Source organism: Astatotilapia calliptera, chromosome 15, assembly GCF_964374335.1.
Source record: "Astatotilapia calliptera chromosome 15, fAstCal68.1, whole genome shotgun sequence".
Taxonomy (NCBI): Eukaryota; Metazoa; Chordata; class Actinopteri; order Cichliformes; family Cichlidae; genus Astatotilapia; species Astatotilapia calliptera.
The window spans coordinates 12,177,553-12,197,252 of NC_137436.1; the positions used below are offsets into that span (position 1 = coordinate 12,177,553).

At 39.6% G+C, this 19,700-nt stretch overlaps 10 non-coding genes and 4 pseudogenes across 10 annotated transcripts; all 14 read right to left on the reverse strand.

Moving 5' to 3' along the window:
• Positions 1-416: 416 nt before the first annotated feature.
• LOC145420723 (U2 spliceosomal RNA) lies at positions 417-607 on the reverse strand. The gene has a single exon (XR_013902045.1). It is a non-coding gene; the product is annotated as a U2 spliceosomal RNA (small nuclear RNA).
• Positions 608-1,073: 466 nt separating this feature from the next.
• LOC145420784 (U2 spliceosomal RNA) lies at positions 1,074-1,242 on the reverse strand (annotated as a pseudogene).
• Positions 1,243-6,093: 4,851 nt separating this feature from the next.
• Positions 6,094-6,209, reverse strand: LOC145420800 (U2 spliceosomal RNA; annotated as a pseudogene).
• A 636-nt stretch (positions 6,210-6,845) lies between these two features.
• On the reverse strand, positions 6,846-6,928 carry trnal-uaa (transfer RNA leucine (anticodon UAA)). Its single transcript has one exon. It is a non-coding gene; the product is annotated as a tRNA-Leu (tRNA).
• Positions 6,929-7,777: 849 nt separating this feature from the next.
• On the reverse strand, positions 7,778-7,968 carry LOC145420724 (U2 spliceosomal RNA). The gene has a single exon (XR_013902046.1). It is a non-coding gene; the product is annotated as a U2 spliceosomal RNA (small nuclear RNA).
• A 466-nt stretch (positions 7,969-8,434) lies between these two features.
• On the reverse strand, positions 8,435-8,625 carry LOC113007178 (U2 spliceosomal RNA). Its single transcript, XR_003269868.2, has one exon. It is a non-coding gene; the product is annotated as a U2 spliceosomal RNA (small nuclear RNA).
• A 636-nt stretch (positions 8,626-9,261) lies between these two features.
• On the reverse strand, positions 9,262-9,344 carry trnal-uaa (transfer RNA leucine (anticodon UAA)). The gene has a single exon. It is a non-coding gene; the product is annotated as a tRNA-Leu (tRNA).
• An 849-nt stretch (positions 9,345-10,193) lies between these two features.
• Positions 10,194-10,384, reverse strand: LOC145420725 (U2 spliceosomal RNA). The gene has a single exon (XR_013902047.1). It is a non-coding gene; the product is annotated as a U2 spliceosomal RNA (small nuclear RNA).
• Positions 10,385-10,850: 466 nt separating this feature from the next.
• LOC145420805 (U2 spliceosomal RNA) lies at positions 10,851-11,041 on the reverse strand. The gene has a single exon (XR_013902096.1). It is a non-coding gene; the product is annotated as a U2 spliceosomal RNA (small nuclear RNA).
• A 636-nt stretch (positions 11,042-11,677) lies between these two features.
• trnal-uaa (transfer RNA leucine (anticodon UAA)) lies at positions 11,678-11,760 on the reverse strand. The gene has a single exon. It is a non-coding gene; the product is annotated as a tRNA-Leu (tRNA).
• An 849-nt stretch (positions 11,761-12,609) lies between these two features.
• Positions 12,610-12,799, reverse strand: LOC145420741 (U2 spliceosomal RNA). The gene has a single exon (XR_013902062.1). It is a non-coding gene; the product is annotated as a U2 spliceosomal RNA (small nuclear RNA).
• A 466-nt stretch (positions 12,800-13,265) lies between these two features.
• LOC145420776 (U2 spliceosomal RNA) lies at positions 13,266-13,433 on the reverse strand (annotated as a pseudogene).
• Positions 13,434-18,285: 4,852 nt separating this feature from the next.
• On the reverse strand, positions 18,286-18,401 carry LOC145420801 (U2 spliceosomal RNA; annotated as a pseudogene).
• A 636-nt stretch (positions 18,402-19,037) lies between these two features.
• On the reverse strand, positions 19,038-19,120 carry trnal-uaa (transfer RNA leucine (anticodon UAA)). The gene has a single exon. It is a non-coding gene; the product is annotated as a tRNA-Leu (tRNA).
• Between the last annotated feature and the right edge of the window lie 580 nt (positions 19,121-19,700).

Genomic DNA, 19,700 nt, shown 5'->3' on the forward strand with positions numbered 1-19,700 from the left:
GAAAGCTGCAGTATGTAGAGAAAGAGAAGAGTTAAACCTATAATCAACATGAGTCCTTGTAGATGGCAGCCTCCGGTTTTTAAAGACTTCTATTGGTCTCTAGTGGACAACAGAGGTAACTGCAGGATTGGAGCCAGAATAGTGTAACTGCAGTTCAAAACGACATATTTTTTTGATTTCCCATAGAAAGTGTGTGTCCAGCCACGTGTCAGTCCAAGTGGCAGGATTTAGTAATTCTGGTAATAGTTAAATGTAAGTCATTCACAAATATTAAGTCGCAAGATTTCAGTCTGACTAACCTTGGAAGATTACACGAAGACAATGTCCAGATATGCAGACGCACACATATATCTAGCGTATAAGAAAATTCTTTGCACAAACTGTTGAGTCAAATGACATTTGTTTTTCACAGCTTCAGGGGGTGCACCGTTCCTAGAAATACTGCAATACCAGGTCGATGCGTGGAGTGGACGGAGCAAGCCCCTATTCCATCTCCCTGCTCCAAAAATCAATTTAATATATGGTCCCCGGGTAGGGGACGTATCAGATATTAAACTGATAAGAACAGATTTTTTTTTTTTTTTTAGCTAAAAAGCCAAGAAAAGATTGTGTGGTTTATTTTTTTTCAAACGATGTAATTTACAGCCACAGAGGACAGAAAGCTGCAGTATGTAGAGAAAGAGAAGAGTTAAACCTATAATCAACATGAGTCCTTGTAGATGGCAGCCTCCGGTTTTTAAAGACTTCTATTGGTCTCTAGTGGACAACAGAGGTAACTGCAGGATTGGAGCCAGAATAGTGTAACTGCAGTTGAAAACGACATATTTTTTTGATTTCCCATAGAAAGTGTGTGTCCAGCCACGTGTCAGTCCAAGTGGCAGGATTTAGTAATTCTGGTAATAGTTAAATGTAAGTCATTCACAAATATTAAGTCGCAAGATTTCAGTCTGACTAACCTTGGAAGATTACACGAAGACAATGTCCAGATATGCAGACGCACGCATATATCTAGCGTATAAGAAATTTCTTTGCACAAACTGTTGAGTCAAATGCCATTTGTTTTTCACAGCTTCAGGGGGTGCACCGTTCCTAGAAATACTGCAATACCAGGTCGATGCGTGGAGTGGACGGAGCAAGCCCCTATTCCATCTCCCTGCTCCAAAAATCAATTTAATATATGGTCCCCGGGTAGGGGACGTATCAGATATTAAACTGATAAGAACAGATTTTTTTTTATTTTTTTTTTTTTTTCCTTTTTTATTTTTACTTACAACACCATCTTACATTTCCATTTGCTCAACATTCCATTGAATACTTTTCATATTTCACAAAAACATCTTTTACATCATTCATAATAATCCTTCCACCTGTCCTTAATCGTGTCTATTCCCCATCTTTGTAATTCATGCCGATATATCCCCTCAAATTCCCTCTCTATATCCTTTATTGTTCCCATCTCTTTCCATTCATACCCCCCCCTTATATACCCCTGTCTTGCCCTCCATATCTTAAGTTTTGTAATTGATAACAACATACAACGTATTTTATTTTCCTCCTTCTTTTTATCCTTAGGCCTAAGATAAGTTATTTCCTCATATGTCAAAGCCTCTAGTCCCTTATACCTCCTCTTCATTCCAGCCCATACCTTTTTTGCATATTTGCACCCCCATAGGACATGTTCAATCGTTTCTTCCTCTGTGCAATTATCCCTCGGACATTCTTTTAACTTCCCCAAATTATGTGCATACATCGTAGTTCTTACAGGTAATTTCCTATGTAGGTGCATCCAATTAAAATCTTTCAAAACATTCTTATAACTCTTATCCTGTGCGTATTCCCAAACTTCCGAACTCACTATCCCCTGGTTGTAGTTAGCATTCCTCACCAGTTTTTTATACAGAAGTTTATGATTTTGTATTGTATCCACCTCTCTGCACTCTATATGTCTCTTTCCCCACTTAACCATCCTCTGAAAGTATTCTGGTCTTGTCTCTGCCTTCGGCCCCTGATTTTCCCACCCAATTAAAAACCGGTATGGAATAGCTAACCAGAACCATAACAATATCTGACATTTATGAATATATGGCTTCTTTAACAGCGTACACACATTTGCATAAAAAATCGTATCTAACTTTAACGGAATGTTCGGTACCCCTTTTCCCCCATCGGCAACCTCCTGATACATTTGTACTCTCTTTACGTACTCGTAACCTCCCCATATAAAGTTAAATATTCCCCTCATTATTTGTGCTCTAAATACTTGTGGCATCGGGAACACATAGCCTAGATACAATAATTTCGGCACCACCTCACTCTTTATCACTAACACCTTCCCAGTAATTGTAAGCTTCCTCATTTTCCATAGTCGTAATTTCCTTTCCACCTCTGCCATCTTCCCCTTCCAGTTCCAAATAGCATCGCCCTCCTTATTCCCAAAAGAAATTCCTAGAATGTCCATAGGACCTTCACACAAAGTATAATCACAAATATTTTCCCTTCTACCTTCCCACGTCCCCAAGTACTTATATTTTGTCTTTTCCTTATTTATTTTTGATCCTGTAACTTCTTCATATATTTTTAATATTTCCACAACTTCTCTTAAACTGTCGTCGTCCGCTAAATATAGTATAGTATCATCCGCATATTGAGATATTTTCAAACATTCCCCCCCCGGCATCATTATCCCCCTCACTCTTTTATTCTCCCGAATTGCACAAGCCAATGGTTCAACATATAATACATAGAGTACCACCGATAACGGGCACCCTTGTCTCAACCCCCTCGCTTGATGAACTTTTTCCGTGAGGAACCCGTTCAATTTGATTTTTGAATATATCTCTTTATAAAGGATCCTCACCCACCTTATAAATTGTTTTCCCAAGCCCATCTTAGTCATTACCTCCCACAAAATTTCGTAATCTAGCCTATCAAATGCCTTTTGTTGGTCTAAACTTACACAGATTGCCGCCATTTTTCTATCCTTTACATATGCAAGTATGTCTCTATGTAATTGTATATTCCATGAAATTTGTCTCCCCTTCACCCCACACGTTTGATCACTTCCCACTATATCCGACATTACCCCTACCAATCTATTTGCAATTATCTTACTTAAAATCTTATAATCTACACATAACATAGTGAGAGGTCTATAATTATCAAGTAAATGAGGATTCCCTTTCTTAAATAATAACGAAATCACACCCGTCCTCATACTCTCCGCCATCTCTTCCCCCTCTAATATTTCTTTAAAGACCTCCAACAAATGTAACCCTATCACTCCCCAAAATACCTCATAAAATTCTTTCGTTAATCCATCTATTCCTGGTACCCTATTTACCTTCATTCCCTTTACCACCTTATATGCCTCTTCCATCGTTATTTCCCTTTCCAGAAACTCCCTATCTTCCTCTACTAATCTCCTCTTTAATGACCCCAAAAGAACATCTCTTTTTTCTGTCCCTACTTTTTCTTTTCTAAATAAATCCTCGTAATATTCTTTTACTACCCCCAACATGCTTTCCCTCCCTATAATCTCCTTCCCATCCTTTTCCAATTTCTCTATAACCCCCCTTTTATCCCTACTTTTCATCTTTTTAAAAAAATATGCGGAACACCTTTCATCTTCCTCATACTCTTTCTGTTTTAATTTATATGTTTCTGCTCTTGCCTTCCTCTCTAATAACTCTTCTTGCCTCACCTTTAAGTCTTCAATTTTCAAATCTACATTTTTTTCCTTCCCCTCCTTTTGTATAACATAAATATGTTCTATCTCTTTTTGTAACATATTAAATTCTTCTTTTCTACGTTTAGATCTATCTGTACAATATTCTATCGTAAATTTTTTTATCTTGCATTTTACATCCTCCCACCAATCCCCTTTTTTTCCATAAAGTTCTTTTACTTTCACCCATAAAGGGAAGATCTCTAAAAATTTATCCCTATAATCTTTTTCCTTTAACACCTCATTATTTAATTTCCAATATCCCTTCCCGTATTCCATCCCTTCTATCTCCAAATCCACCTCTACCGCCTGGTGATCCGTGAGTAGGACCGGAATCGTTTTTCCCCCTTTAATTTTACACTTTTTATCTATCAAAATATAGTCCAACCTACTCTGTACCCCCCTTGTATTCCTCCATGTATACCCTACTTTTTTCCCCAGAAGTCTGCCCATAACATCCGTTAGCCCGTATTGTCTTATAAATGTCTTTAATGGGAGAGAAAATTTTTCTTTTTCTAAAGATACATTAAAATCCCCTCCCACTATAATATTTTTCCTTGTAATAAAACAAGTGTCCATCGACAAAAGGAGTTCTCTTCTTTGTTTTGGATCCACATGTGCATACACATTTATTATCCGGCTTTGGACGCCGTTTTTTTCTACATCTACCACCATCACTCTACCCTGTATCACCGTATAACTTTCTTTTATTTTTATACTTTTATTTCCACACAACACTCCCACCCCTGTCCCATATACTCCTCCTATACTCCATGCCGATTCACCCCCCCTCCACTGCTCCGAAAAAATAACAACATCCTTCTCGTCCTTCAAATGTACCTCCTGTAATAAACATACATCAAAATTATAAAACAACAGAAATTCATATACCATTTGTCTTTTTCTGGCATTTTTTAACCCCCTTACATTTAACGTAATTATTCGGAACCTCACCATTTTGTAATAAAAAAAGGGGTATCTATACACCTAAGCAGAGGGCACTTAATAATTTTATAACAAAGAAACAAAAGCAAAAACAGATACCATCTCCTAGTTGTCTTTTTGATCTTCATATCCCCTGAAAAAAAGGAAAACTTTACAAAATTAGAGCCGAAAAAGAAAAAAAAGAAAAACCTCTGTCGTCCATTTTCCCCTCCCTTATTAGTCCATGTTGACTTGCGCCAGCAAATTTTTTATAAATGAATCTTCCGATTTTTCTTCACTTTCTACTTCTTCTTCTTCAACGTCTCCATCACTCGTTAAATCACTCATTGGTGTGTGCATGCATTCAGTCTGCGTCCCTCTCAACACATACGCTCCCATCTCCCCTCCCTCTTCCATCCGCTCTCCTTTACCTTCTTTCAAATTAGTCTCTCCTGGAGAAACTCCCGAGCTCACTTTCCTACGCCTTTTGGCCGACTTTCTTCGTGGCTTAGCTGCCACTTCCCATATTTGTCCTTCTTCGCACTGCTTCTCCCCATTTTTCTCCCCCATCTTATCGCCTTCTTCTTTTCCTTGTTCGGCCCCATCCTCTCCCCCCCCCCCTTCTTCCTCATTAGTCTGATTCCTTTCTGCTGGTGGCGCCTCTTGTGCGCTTTCCCCAATATTTGTTCCTATATCCGTTTCTTCATACCGCTCTGCCTCGGTCCCTGCTTTAGCTGCTTCCGAATATGATCTGGGCCTAGTGCAATCTCTTGCCATATGTGTATCTGAGCCACATAAGTGGCACCTTCTAGGCTCTTTGCAGTCTCTTGTAATATGGCCATTTTTCCCGCAGCTCCTACACCTCACCTGCTCACAATTGTCTGCATTATGTCCCGTACTACCGCATTTTCTGCATGCTTGTGGCTGTCCTGCATACACCAAAAAACCTCTGTCTGCTCCGATGGAAAACACTGCAGGCGGGTGGCAGTATCCATCTTCCGTTGTCATATCCATTTTAAGTTTTACCCGAAACTGTCTTTTTCCAGTCCATAGGCCTAGCCCGTCCTTTATTTTTCGTACCCCTGGGAGCACTGTAACGTACCGCCCCAGGAAGTACTTAATGGTCTCTTCTGTAACCCAGGGATTATACATGTGCACCGTTAAAATCCTATAATCGTTCCTGTATAACGGGGTTACCATATATTTTTTTAGTTCTTCATTTTCTTCTGTACCACATCTCTTTCTCACCTCCTCCGCGTACTCTCCCGTGCAAAAAGTCACGTCATAGTGCTTACTTGCCGTGCTTTGCTGAAGGCAGTAGATTTCCTCTGGTTGTACCTTCAATGCATCATAAAGAATCCTTCGTCCGAAATTAATTCTGTCATGGAAATCCTTTTCTTTATCCATTAGTTCGAATCTCAAGGTATTCCTCGTTCCATACGACCATGTATTCCTCTCCGAAAAATTGGCCGACGTCGCCGCCATCCTACATTGCTTCTCGCCTTGTAACTGATAAGAACAGATACTACACTTGATCTTAGCCAAAAGGCCGAGAAGCGATACCCACATATCGCACGACAGAAACGACTCATTCTGCTTACTGCAACTCTAACTCATGGTTACAATGAAGAACACAGTCGCCTTCTAACAAATGGTAGAGGACAGGTCGATGTTTTACTGACGTTTTACCTCCGAAACATCACAATATAACTATGGTCGGCATGTTTCAGTTTTTAAACGGCGCCACATATATGACGACACTTTAGTTTCTGAAACGCCGGTCAGCGCATGCCGGTTAATGAGATTCAAAATCACGTGGTCGCCTGCAGTCCAATCAGCGGTCGTTGAGACGGAGCGTCTTCAATTCATTTTTATAACTTTCTTGGCGTTATAATTGTTTTCATAATATGATAATTACATACTGTTAAATTTTTAATGTTTCTCCTCCCGGTAACTGTATTCCTGTTATGTCTGGGCTTTCCCTAATTGCACAAGCCAACGGTTCTACATATAACATGTACAGTAAGACTGAGAGGGGGCGACCTTGGCACAGACCTCTCATTTGTCTTTCATCCCAGCTTTTTTGGGGGTGACTGGGTGGGGGGATATTGCTCACAGCAAATTCCTAAAAACTCCTATTGATCATTGTTGCTCCCATAGATACATTTCAGTTTACCAGTCATGAGGCTCCAAATTATACCAGGAGTGGGGTTTGAACCCACGAGAGCATGCGCTCATTGGAGCTTAAGTCCAACGCCTTAACCACTCGGCCATCCTGATGCATATATATTGTGCATGCGTGTTCCTTTAGGAAACAGGAAGATTGCTAGGAGAAAGAAACGGATTAATCTTGTTTGTTAGGATCATAGCCATAAATGGAGGACTCTTATAAAGTCCATGGATTTTCATTCACACATATTACATGAGGTATCTACTCTTTACACACTAAGGATCCACACTACCAGGGCTACGGCACACAGCTGTTTTATAAATCATCAAAACCAATACTATCCTAAGATTTATTATATACAAAAATGATCTGTTCCCAAATGTTTTCATGTAATCCTGAAAACAGAAAAACAATCTTCTGCACTATTAACCATCCACAAATGGAAACAACAGACAATACAGGTGATTTTAGCTAAAAAGCCAAGAAAAAATTGTGTGGGTTTTTTTTTTTTTCAAACGATGTAATTTACAGCCACAGAGGACAGAAAGCTGCAGTATGTAGAGAAAGAGAAGAGTTAAACCTATAATCAACATGAGTCCTTGTAGATGGCAGCCTCCGGTTTTTAAAGACTTCTATTGGTCTCTAGTGGACAACAGAGGTAACTGCAGGATTGGAGCCAGAATAGTGTAACTGCAGTTCAAAACGACATATTTTTTTGATTTCCCATAGAAAGTGTGTGTCCAGCCACGTGTCAGTCCAAGTGGCAGGATTTAGTAATTCTGGTAATAGTTAAATGTAAGTCATTCACAAATATTAAGTCGCAAGATTTCAGTCTGACTAACCTTGGAAGATTACACGAAGACAATGTCCAGATATGCAGACGCACACATATATCTAGCGTATAAGAAAATTCTTTGCACAAACTGTTGAGTCAAATGACATTTGTTTTTCACAGCTTCAGGGGGTGCACCGTTCCTAGAAATACTGCAATACCAGGTCGATGCGTGGAGTGGACGGAGCAAGCCCCTATTCCATCTCCCTGCTCCAAAAATCAATTTAATATATGGTCCCCGGGTAGGGGACGTATCAGATATTAAACTGATAAGAACAGATTTTTTTTTTTTTTTTAGCTAAAAAGCCAAGAAAAGATTGTGTGGTTTATTTTTTTTCAAACGATGTAATTTACAGCCACAGAGGACAGAAAGCTGCAGTATGTAGAGAAAGAGAAGAGTTAAACCTATAATCAACATGAGTCCTTGTAGATGGCAGCCTCCGGTTTTTAAAGACTTCTATTGGTCTCTAGTGGACAACAGAGGTAACTGCAGGATTGGAGCCAGAATAGTGTAACTGCAGTTGAAAACGACATATTTTTTTGATTTCCCATAGAAAGTGTGTGTCCAGCCACGTGTCAGTCCAAGTGGCAGGATTTAGTAATTCTGGTAATAGTTAAATGTAAGTCATTCACAAATATTAAGTCGCAAGATTTCAGTCTGACTAACCTTGGAAGATTACACGAAGACAATGTCCAGATATGCAGACGCACGCATATATCTAGCGTATAAGAAATTTCTTTGCACAAACTGTTGAGTCAAATGCCATTTGTTTTTCACAGCTTCAGGGGGTGCACCGTTCCTAGAAATACTGCAATACCAGGTCGATGCGTGGAGTGGACGGAGCAAGCCCCTATTCCATCTCCCTGCTCCAAAAATCAATTTAATATATGGTCCCCGGGTAGGGGACGTATCAGATATTAAACTGATAAGAACAGATACTACACTTGATCTTAGCCAAAAGGCCGAGAAGCGATACCCACATATCGCACGACAGAAACGACTCATTCTGCTTACTGCAACTCTAACTCATGGTTACAATGAAGAACACAGTCGCCTTCTAACAAATGGTAGAGGACAGGTCGATGTTTTACTGACGTTTTACCTCCGAAACATCACAATATAACTATGGTCGGCATGTTTCAGTTTTTAAACGGCGCCACATATATGACGACACTTTAGTTTCTGAAACGCCGGTCAGCGCATGCCGGTTAATGAGATTCAAAATCACGTGGTCGCCTGCAGTCCAATCAGCGGTCGTTGAGACGGAGCGTCTTCAATTCATTTTTATAACTTTCTTGGCGTTATAATTGTTTTCATAATATGATAATTACATACTGTTAAATTTTTAATGTTTCTCCTCCCGGTAACTGTATTCCTGTTATGTCTGGGCTTTCCCTAATTGCACAAGCCAACGGTTCTACATATAACATGTACAGTAAGACTGAGAGGGGGCGACCTTGGCACAGACCTCTCATTTGTCTTTCATCCCAGCTTTTTTGGGGGTGACTGGGTGGGGGGATATTGCTCACAGCAAATTCCTAAAAACTCCTATTGATCATTGTTGCTCCCATAGATACATTTCAGTTTACCAGTCATGAGGCTCCAAATTATACCAGGAGTGGGGTTTGAACCCACGAGAGCATGCGCTCATTGGAGCTTAAGTCCAACGCCTTAACCACTCGGCCATCCTGATGCATATATATTGTGCATGCGTGTTCCTTTAGGAAACAGGAAGATTGCTAGGAGAAAGAAACGGATTAATCTTGTTTGTTAGGATCATAGCCATAAATGGAGGACTCTTATAAAGTCCATGGATTTTCATTCACACATATTACATGAGGTATCTACTCTTTACACACTAAGGATCCACACTACCAGGGCTACGGCACACAGCTGTTTTATAAATCATCAAAACCAATACTATCCTAAGATTTATTATATACAAAAATGATCTGTTCCCAAATGTTTTCATGTAATCCTGAAAACAGAAAAACAATCTTCTGCACTATTAACCATCCACAAATGGAAACAACAGACAATACAGGTGATTTTAGCTAAAAAGCCAAGAAAAAATTGTGTGGGTTTTTTTTTTTTTCAAACGATGTAATTTACAGCCACAGAGGACAGAAAGCTGCAGTATGTAGAGAAAGAGAAGAGTTAAACCTATAATCAACATGAGTCCTTGTAGATGGCAGCCTCCGGTTTTTAAAGACTTCTATTGGTCTCTAGTGGACAACAGAGGTAACTGCAGGATTGGAGCCAGAATAGTGTAACTGCAGTTCAAAACGACATATTTTTTTGATTTCCCATAGAAAGTGTGTGTCCAGCCACGTGTCAGTCCAAGTGGCAGGATTTAGTAATTCTGGTAATAGTTAAATGTAAGTCATTCACAAATATTAAGTCGCAAGATTTCAGTCTGACTAACCTTGGAAGATTACACGAAGACAATGTCCAGATATGCAGACGCACACATATATCTAGCGTATAAGAAAATTCTTTGCACAAACTGTTGAGTCAAATGACATTTGTTTTTCACAGCTTCAGGGGGTGCACCGTTCCTAGAAATACTGCAATACCAGGTCGATGCGTGGAGTGGACGGAGCAAGCCCCTATTCCATCTCCCTGCTCCAAAAATCAATTTAATATATGGTCCCCGGGTAGGGGACGTATCAGATATTAAACTGATAAGAACAGATTTTTTTTTTTTTTTTAGCTAAAAAGCCAAGAAAAGATTGTGTGGTTTATTTTTTTTCAAACGATGTAATTTACAGCCACAGAGGACAGAAAGCTGCAGTATGTAGAGAAAGAGAAGAGTTAAACCTATAATCAACATGAGTCCTTGTAGATGGCAGCCTCCGGTTTTTAAAGACTTCTATTGGTCTCTAGTGGACAACAGAGGTAACTGCAGGATTGGAGCCAGAATAGTGTAACTGCAGTTGAAAACGACATATTTTTTTGATTTCCCATAGAAAGTGTGTGTCCAGCCACGTGTCAGTCCAAGTGGCAGGATTTAGTAATTCTGGTAATAGTTAAATGTAAGTCATTCACAAATATTAAGTCGCAAGATTTCAGTCTGACTAACCTTGGAAGATTACACGAAGACAATGTCCAGATATGCAGACGCACGCATATATCTAGCGTATAAGAAATTTCTTTGCACAAACTGTTGAGTCAAATGCCATTTGTTTTTCACAGCTTCAGGGGGTGCACCGTTCCTAGAAATACTGCAATACCAGGTCGATGCGTGGAGTGGACGGAGCAAGCCCCTATTCCATCTCCCTGCTCCAAAAATCAATTTAATATATGGTCCCCGGGTAGGGGACGTATCAGATATTAAACTGATAAGAACAGATACTACACTTGATCTTAGCCAAAAGGCCGAGAAGCGATACCCACATATCGCACGACAGAAACGACTCATTCTGCTTACTGCAACTCTAACTCATGGTTACAATGAAGAACACAGTCGCCTTCTAACAAATGGTAGAGGACAGGTCGATGTTTTACTGACGTTTTACCTCCGAAACATCACAATATAACTATGGTCGGCATGTTTCAGTTTTTAAACGGCGCCACATATATGACGACACTTTAGTTTCTGAAACGCCGGTCAGCGCATGCCGGTTAATGAGATTCAAAATCACGTGGTCGCCTGCAGTCCAATCAGCGGTCGTTGAGACGGAGCGTCTTCAATTCATTTTTATAACTTTCTTGGCGTTATAATTGTTTTCATAATATGATAATTACATACTGTTAAATTTTTAATGTTTCTCCTCCCGGTAACTGTATTCCTGTTATGTCTGGGCTTTCCCTAATTGCACAAGCCAACGGTTCTACATATAACATGTACAGTAAGACTGAGAGGGGGCGACCTTGGCACAGACCTCTCATTTGTCTTTCATCCCAGCTTTTTTGGGGGTGACTGGGTGGGGGGATATTGCTCACAGCAAATTCCTAAAAACTCCTATTGATCATTGTTGCTCCCATAGATACATTTCAGTTTACCAGTCATGAGGCTCCAAATTATACCAGGAGTGGGGTTTGAACCCACGAGAGCATGCGCTCATTGGAGCTTAAGTCCAACGCCTTAACCACTCGGCCATCCTGATGCATATATATTGTGCATGCGTGTTCCTTTAGGAAACAGGAAGATTGCTAGGAGAAAGAAACGGATTAATCTTGTTTGTTAGGATCATAGCCATAAATGGAGGACTCTTATAAAGTCCATGGATTTTCATTCACACATATTACATGAGGTATCTACTCTTTACACACTAAGGATCCACACTACCAGGGCTACGGCACACAGCTGTTTTATAAATCATCAAAACCAATACTATCCTAAGATTTATTATATACAAAAATGATCTGTTCCCAAATGTTTTCATGTAATCCTGAAAACAGAAAAACAATCTTCTGCACTATTAACCATCCACAAATGGAAACAACAGACAATACAGGTGATTTTAGCTAAAAAGCCAAGAAAAAATTGTGTGGGTTTTTTTTTTTTTCAAACGATGTAATTTACAGCCACAGAGGACAGAAAGCTGCAGTATGTAGAGAAAGAGAAGAGTTAAACCTATAATCAACATGAGTCCTTGTAGATGGCAGCCTCCGGTTTTTAAAGACTTCTATTGGTCTCTAGTGGACAACAGAGGTAACTGCAGGATTGGAGCCAGAATAGTGTAACTGCAGTTCAAAACGACATATTTTTTTGATTTCCCATAGAAAGTGTGTGTCCAGCCACGTGTCAGTCCAAGTGGCAGGATTTAGTAATTCTGGTAATAGTTAAATGTAAGTCATTCACAAATATTAAGTCGCAAGATTTCAGTCTGACTAACCTTGGAAGATTACACGAAGACAATGTCCAGATATGCAGACGCACACATATATCTAGCGTATAAGAAAATTCTTTGCACAAACTGTTGAGTCAAATGACATTTGTTTTTCACAGCTTCAGGGGGTGCACCGTTCCTAGAAATACTGCAATACCAGGTCGATGCGTGGAGTGGACGGAGCAAGCCCCTATTCCATCTCCCTGCTCCAAAAATCAATTTAATATATGGTCCCCGGGTAGGGGACGTATCAGATATTAAACTGATAAGAACAGATTTTTTTTTTTTTTTAGCTAAAAAGCCAAGAAAAGATTGTGTGGTTTATTTTTTTTCAAACGATGTAATTTACAGCCACAGAGGACAGAAAGCTGCAGTATGTAGAGAAAGAGAAGAGTTAAACCTATAATCAACATGAGTCCTTGTAGATGGCAGCCTCCGGTTTTTAAAGACTTCTATTGGTCTCTAGTGGACAACAGAGGTAACTGCAGGATTGGAGCCAGAATAGTGTAACTGCAGTTGAAAACGACATATTTTTTTGATTTCCCATAGAAAGTGTGTGTCCAGCCACGTGTCAGTCCAAGTGGCAGGATTTAGTAATTCTGGTAATAGTTAAATGTAAGTCATTCACAAATATTAAGTCGCAAGATTTCAGTCTGACTAACCTTGGAAGATTACACGAAGACAATGTCCAGATATGCAGACGCACGCATATATCTAGCGTATAAGAAATTTCTTTGCACAAACTGTTGAGTCAAATGCCATTTGTTTTTCACAGCTTCAGGGGGTGCACCGTTCCTAGAAATACTGCAATACCAGGTCGATGCGTGGAGTGGACGGAGCAAGCCCCTATTCCATCTCCCTGCTCCAAAAATCAATTTAATATATGGTCCCCGGGTAGGGGACGTATCAGATATTAAACTGATAAGAACAGATTTTTTTTTATTTATTTTTTTTTTTTCCTTTTTTATTTTTACTTACAACACCATCTTACATTTCCATTTGCTCAACATTCCATTGAATACTTTTCATATTTCACAAAAACATCTTTTACATCATTCATAATAATCCTTCCACCTGTCCTTAATCGTGTCTATTCCCCATCTTTGTAATTCATGCCGATATATCCCCTCAAATTCCCTCTCTATATCCTTTATTGTTCCCATCTCTTTCCATTCATACCCCCCCCTTATATACCCCTGTCTTGCCCTCCATATCTTAAGTTTTGTAATTGATAACAACATACAACGTATTTTATTTTCCTCCTTCTTTTTATCCTTAGGCCTAAGATAAGTTATTTCCTCATATGTCAAAGCCTCTAGTCCCTTATACCTCCTCTTCATTCCAGCCCATACCTTTTTTGCATATTTGCACCCCCATAGGACATGTTCAATCGTTTCTTCCTCTGTGCAATTATCCCTCGGACATTCTTTTAACTTCCCCAAATTATGTGCATACATCGTAGTTCTTACAGGTAATTTCCTATGTAGGTGCATCCAATTAAAATCTTTCAAAACATTCTTATAACTCTTATCCTGTGCGTATTCCCAAACTTCCGAACTCACTATCCCCTGGTTGTAGTTAGCATTCCTCACCAGTTTTTTATACAGAAGTTTATGATTTTGTATTGTATCCACCTCTCTGCACTCTATATGTCTCTTTCCCCACTTAACCATCCTCTGAAAGTATTCTGGTCTTGTCTCTGCCTTCGGCCCCTGATTTTCCCACCCAATTAAAAACCGGTATGGAATAGCTAACCAGAACCATAACAATATCTGACATTTATGAATATATGGCTTCTTTAACAGCGTACACACATTTGCATAAAAAATCGTATCTAACTTTAACGGAATGTTCGGTACCCCTTTTCCCCCATCGGCAACCTCCTGATACATTTGTACTCTCTTTACGTACTCGTAACCTCCCCATATAAAGTTAAATATTCCCCTCATTATTTGTGCTCTAAATACTTGTGGCATCGGGAACACATAGCCTAGATACAATAATTTCGGCACCACCTCACTCTTTATCACTAACACCTTCCCAGTAATTGTAAGCTTCCTCATTTTCCATAGTCGTAATTTCCTTTCCACCTCTGCCATCTTCCCCTTCCAGTTCCAAATAGCATCGCCCTCCTTATTCCCAAAAGAAATTCCTAGAATGTCCATAGGACCTTCACACAAAGTATAATCACAAATATTTTCCCTTCTACCTTCCCACGTCCCCAAGTACTTATATTTTGTCTTTTCCTTATTTATTTTTGATCCTGTAACTTCTTCATATATTTTTAATATTTCCACAACTTCTCTTAAACTGTCGTCGTCCGCTAAATATAGTATAGTATCATCCGCATATTGAGATATTTTCAAACATTCCCCCCCCGGCATCATTATCCCCCTCACTCTTTTATTCTCCCGAATTGCACAAGCCAATGGTTCAACATATAATACATAGAGTACCACCGATAACGGGCACCCTTGTCTCAACCCCCTCGCTTGATGAACTTTTTCCGTGAGGAACCCGTTCAATTTGATTTTTGAATATATCTCTTTATAAAGGATCCTCACCCACCTTATAAATTGTTTTCCCAAGCCCATCTTAGTCATTACCTCCCACAAAATTTCGTAATCTAGCCTATCAAATGCCTTTTGTTGGTCTAAACTTACACAGATTGCCGCCATTTTTCTATCCTTTACATATGCAAGTATGTCTCTATGTAATTGTATATTCCATGAAATTTGTCTCCCCTTCACCCCACACGTTTGATCACTTCCCACTATATCCGACATTACCCCTACCAATCTATTTGCAATTATCTTACTTAAAATCTTATAATCTACACATAACATAGTGAGAGGTCTATAATTATCAAGTAAATGAGGATTCCCTTTCTTAAATAATAACGAAATCACACCCGTCCTCATACTCTCCGCCATCTCTTCCCCCTCTAATATTTCTTTAAAGACCTCCAACAAATGTAACCCTATCACTCCCCAAAATACCTCATAAAATTCTTTCGTTAATCCATCTATTCCTGGTACCCTATTTACCTTCATTCCCTTTACCACCTTATATGCCTCTTCCATCGTTATTTCCCTTTCCAGAAACTCCCTATCTTCCTCTACTAATCTCCTCTTTAATGACCCCAAAAGAACATCTCTTTTTTCTGTCCCTACTTTTTCTTTTCTAAATAAATCCTCGTAATATTCTTTTACTACCCCCAACATGCTTTCCCTCCCTATAATCTCCTTCCCATCCTTTTCCAATTTCTCTATAACCCCCCTTTTATCCCTACTTTTCATCTTTTTAAAAAAATATGCGGAACACCTTTCATCTTCCTCATACTCTTTCTGTTTTAATTTATATGTTTCTGCTCTTGCCTTCCTCTCTAATAACTCTTCTTGCCTCACCTTTAAGTCTTCAATTTTCAAATCTACATTTTTTTCCTTCCCCTCCTTTTGTATAACATAAATATGTTCTATCTCTTTTTGTAACATATTAAATTCTTCTTTTCTACGTTTAGATCTATCTGTACAATATTCTATCGTAAATTTTTTTATCTTGCATTTTACATCCTCCCACCAATCCCCTTTTTTTCCATAAAGTTCTTTTACTTTCACCCATAAAGGGAAGATCTCTAAAAATTTATCCCTATAATCTTTTTCCTTTAACACCTCATTATTTAATTTCCAATATCCCTTCCCGTATTCCATCCCTTCTATCTCCAAATCCACCTCTACCGCCTGGTGATCCGTGAGTAGGACCGGAATCGTTTTTCCCCCTTTAATTTTACACTTTTTATCTATCAAAATATAGTCCAACCTACTCTGTACCCCCCTTGTATTCCTCCATGTATACCCTACTTTTTTCCCCAGAAGTCTGCCCATAACATCCGTTAGCCCGTATTGTCTTATAAATGTCTTTAATGGGAGAGAAAATTTTTCTTTTTCTAAAGATACATTAAAATCCCCTCCCACTATAATATTTTTCCTTGTAATAAAACAAGTGTCCATCGACAAAAGGAGTTCTCTTCTTTGTTTTGGATCCACATGTGCATACACATTTATTATCCGGCTTTGGACGCCGTTTTTTTCTACATCTACCACCATCACTCTACCCTGTATCACCGTATAACTTTCTTTTATTTTTATACTTTTATTTCCACACAACACTCCCACCCCTGTCCCATATACTCCTCCTATACTCCATGCCGATTCACCCCCCCTCCACTGCTCCGAAAAAATAACAACATCCTTCTCGTCCTTCAAATGTACCTCCTGTAATAAACATACATCAAAATTATAAAACAACAGAAATTCATATACCATTTGTCTTTTTCTGGCATTTTTTAACCCCCTTACATTTAACGTAATTATTCGGAACCTCACCATTTTGTAATAAAAAAAGGGGTATCTATACACCTAAGCAGAGGGCACTTAATAATTTTATAACAAAGAAACAAAAGCAAAAACAGATACCATCTCCTAGTTGTCTTTTTGATCTTCATATCCCCTGAAAAAAAGGAAAACTTTACAAAATTAGAGCCGAAAAAGAAAAAAAAGAAAAACCTCTGTCGTCCATTTTCCCCTCCCTTATTAGTCCATGTTGACTTGCGCCAGCAAATTTTTTATAAATGAATCTTCCGATTTTTCTTCACTTTCTACTTCTTCTTCTTCAACGTCTCCATCACTCGTTAAATCACTCATTGGTGTGTGCATGCATTCAGTCTGCGTCCCTCTCAACACATACGCTCCCATCTCCCCTCCCTCTTCCATCCGCTCTCCTTTACCTTCTTTCAAATTAGTCTCTCCTGGAGAAACTCCCGAGCTCACTTTCCTACGCCTTTTGGCCGACTTTCTTCGTGGCTTAGCTGCCACTTCCCATATTTGTCCTTCTTCGCACTGCTTCTCCCCATTTTTCTCCCCCATCTTATCGCCTTCTTCTTTTCCTTGTTCGGCCCCATCCTCTCCCCCCCCCCTTCTTCCTCATTAGTCTGATTCCTTTCTGCTGGTGGCGCCTCTTGTGCGCTTTCCCCAATATTTGTTCCTATATCCGTTTCTTCATACCGCTCTGCCTCGGTCCCTGCTTTAGCTGCTTCCGAATATGATCTGGGCCTAGTGCAATCTCTTGCCATATGTGTATCTGAGCCACATAAGTGGCACCTTCTAGGCTCTTTGCAGTCTCTTGTAATATGGCCATTTTTCCCGCAGCTCCTACACCTCACCTGCTCACAATTGTCTGCATTATGTCCCGTACTACCGCATTTTCTGCATGCTTGTGGCTGTCCTGCATACACCAAAAAACCTCTGTCTGCTCCGATGGAAAACACTGCAGGCGGGTGGCAGTATCCATCTTCCGTTGTCATATCCATTTTAAGTTTTACCCGAAACTGTCTTTTTCCAGTCCATAGGCCTAGCCCGTCCTTTATTTTTCGTACCCCTGGGAGCACTGTAACGTACCGCCCCAGGAAGTACTTAATGGTCTCTTCTGTAACCCAGGGATTATACATGTGCACCGTTAAAATCCTATAATCGTTCCTGTATAACGGGGTTACCATATATTTTTTTAGTTCTTCATTTTCTTCTGTACCACATCTCTTTCTCACCTCCTCCGCGTACTCTCCCGTGCAAAAAGTCACGTCATAGTGCTTACTTGCCGTGCTTTGCTGAAGGCAGTAGATTTCCTCTGGTTGTACCTTCAATGCATCATAAAGAATCCTTCGTCCGAAATTAATTCTGTCATGGAAATCCTTTTCTTTATCCATTAGTTCGAATCTCAAGGTATTCCTCGTTCCATACGACCATGTATTCCTCTCCGAAAAATTGGCCGACGTCGCCGCCATCCTACATTGCTTCTCGCCTTGTAACTGATAAGAACAGATACTACACTTGATCTTAGCCAAAAGGCCGAGAAGCGATACCCACATATCGCACGACAGAAACGACTCATTCTGCTTACTGCAACTCTAACTCATGGTTACAATGAAGAACACAGTCGCCTTCTAACAAATGGTAGAGGACAGGTCGATGTTTTACTGACGTTTTACCTCCGAAACATCACAATATAACTATGGTCGGCATGTTTCAGTTTTTAAACGGCGCCACATATATGACGACACTTTAGTTTCTGAAACGCCGGTCAGCGCATGCCGGTTAATGAGATTCAAAATCACGTGGTCGCCTGCAGTCCAATCAGCGGTCGTTGAGACGGAGCGTCTTCAATTCATTTTTATAACTTTCTTGGCGTTATAATTGTTTTCATAATATGATAATTACATACTGTTAAATTTTTAATGTTTCTCCTCCCGGTAACTGTATTCCTGTTATGTCTGGGCTTTCCCTAATTGCACAAGCCAACGGTTCTACATATAACATGTACAGTAAGACTGAGAGGGGGCGACCTTGGCACAGACCTCTCATTTGTCTTTCATCCCAGCTTTTTTGGGGGTGACTGGGTGGGGGGATATTGCTCACAGCAAATTCCTAAAAACTCCTATTGATCATTGTTGCTCCCATAGATACATTTCAGTTTACCAGTCATGAGGCTCCAAATTATACCAGGAGTGGGGTTTGAACCCACGAGAGCATGCGCTCATTGGAGCTTAAGTCCAACGCCTTAACCACTCGGCCATCCTGCTGCATATATATTGTGCATGCGTGTTCCTTTAGGAAACAGGAAGATTGCTAGGAGAAAGAAACGGATTAATCTTGTTTGTTAGGATCATAGCCATAAATGGAGGACTCTTATAAAGTCCATGGATTTTCATTCACACATATTACATGAGGTATCTACTCTTTACACACTAAGGATCCACACTACCAGGGCTACGGCACACAGCTGTTTTATAAATCATCAAAACCAATACTATCCTAAGATTTATTATATACAAAAATGATCTGTTCCCAAATGTTTTCATGTAATCCTGAAAACAGAAAAACAATCTTCTGCACTATTAACCATCCACAAATGGAAACAACAGACAATACAGGTGATTTTAGCTAAAAAGCCAAGAAAAAATTGTGTGGGTTTTTTTTTTTTTCAAACGATGTAATTTACAGCCACAGAGGACAGAAAGCTGCAGTATGTAGAGAAAGAGAAGAGTTAAACCTATAATCAACATGAGTCCTTGTAGATGGCAGCCTCCGGTTTTTAAAGACTTCTATTGGTCTCTAGTGGACAACAGAGGTAACTGCAGGATTGGAGCCAGAATAGTGTAA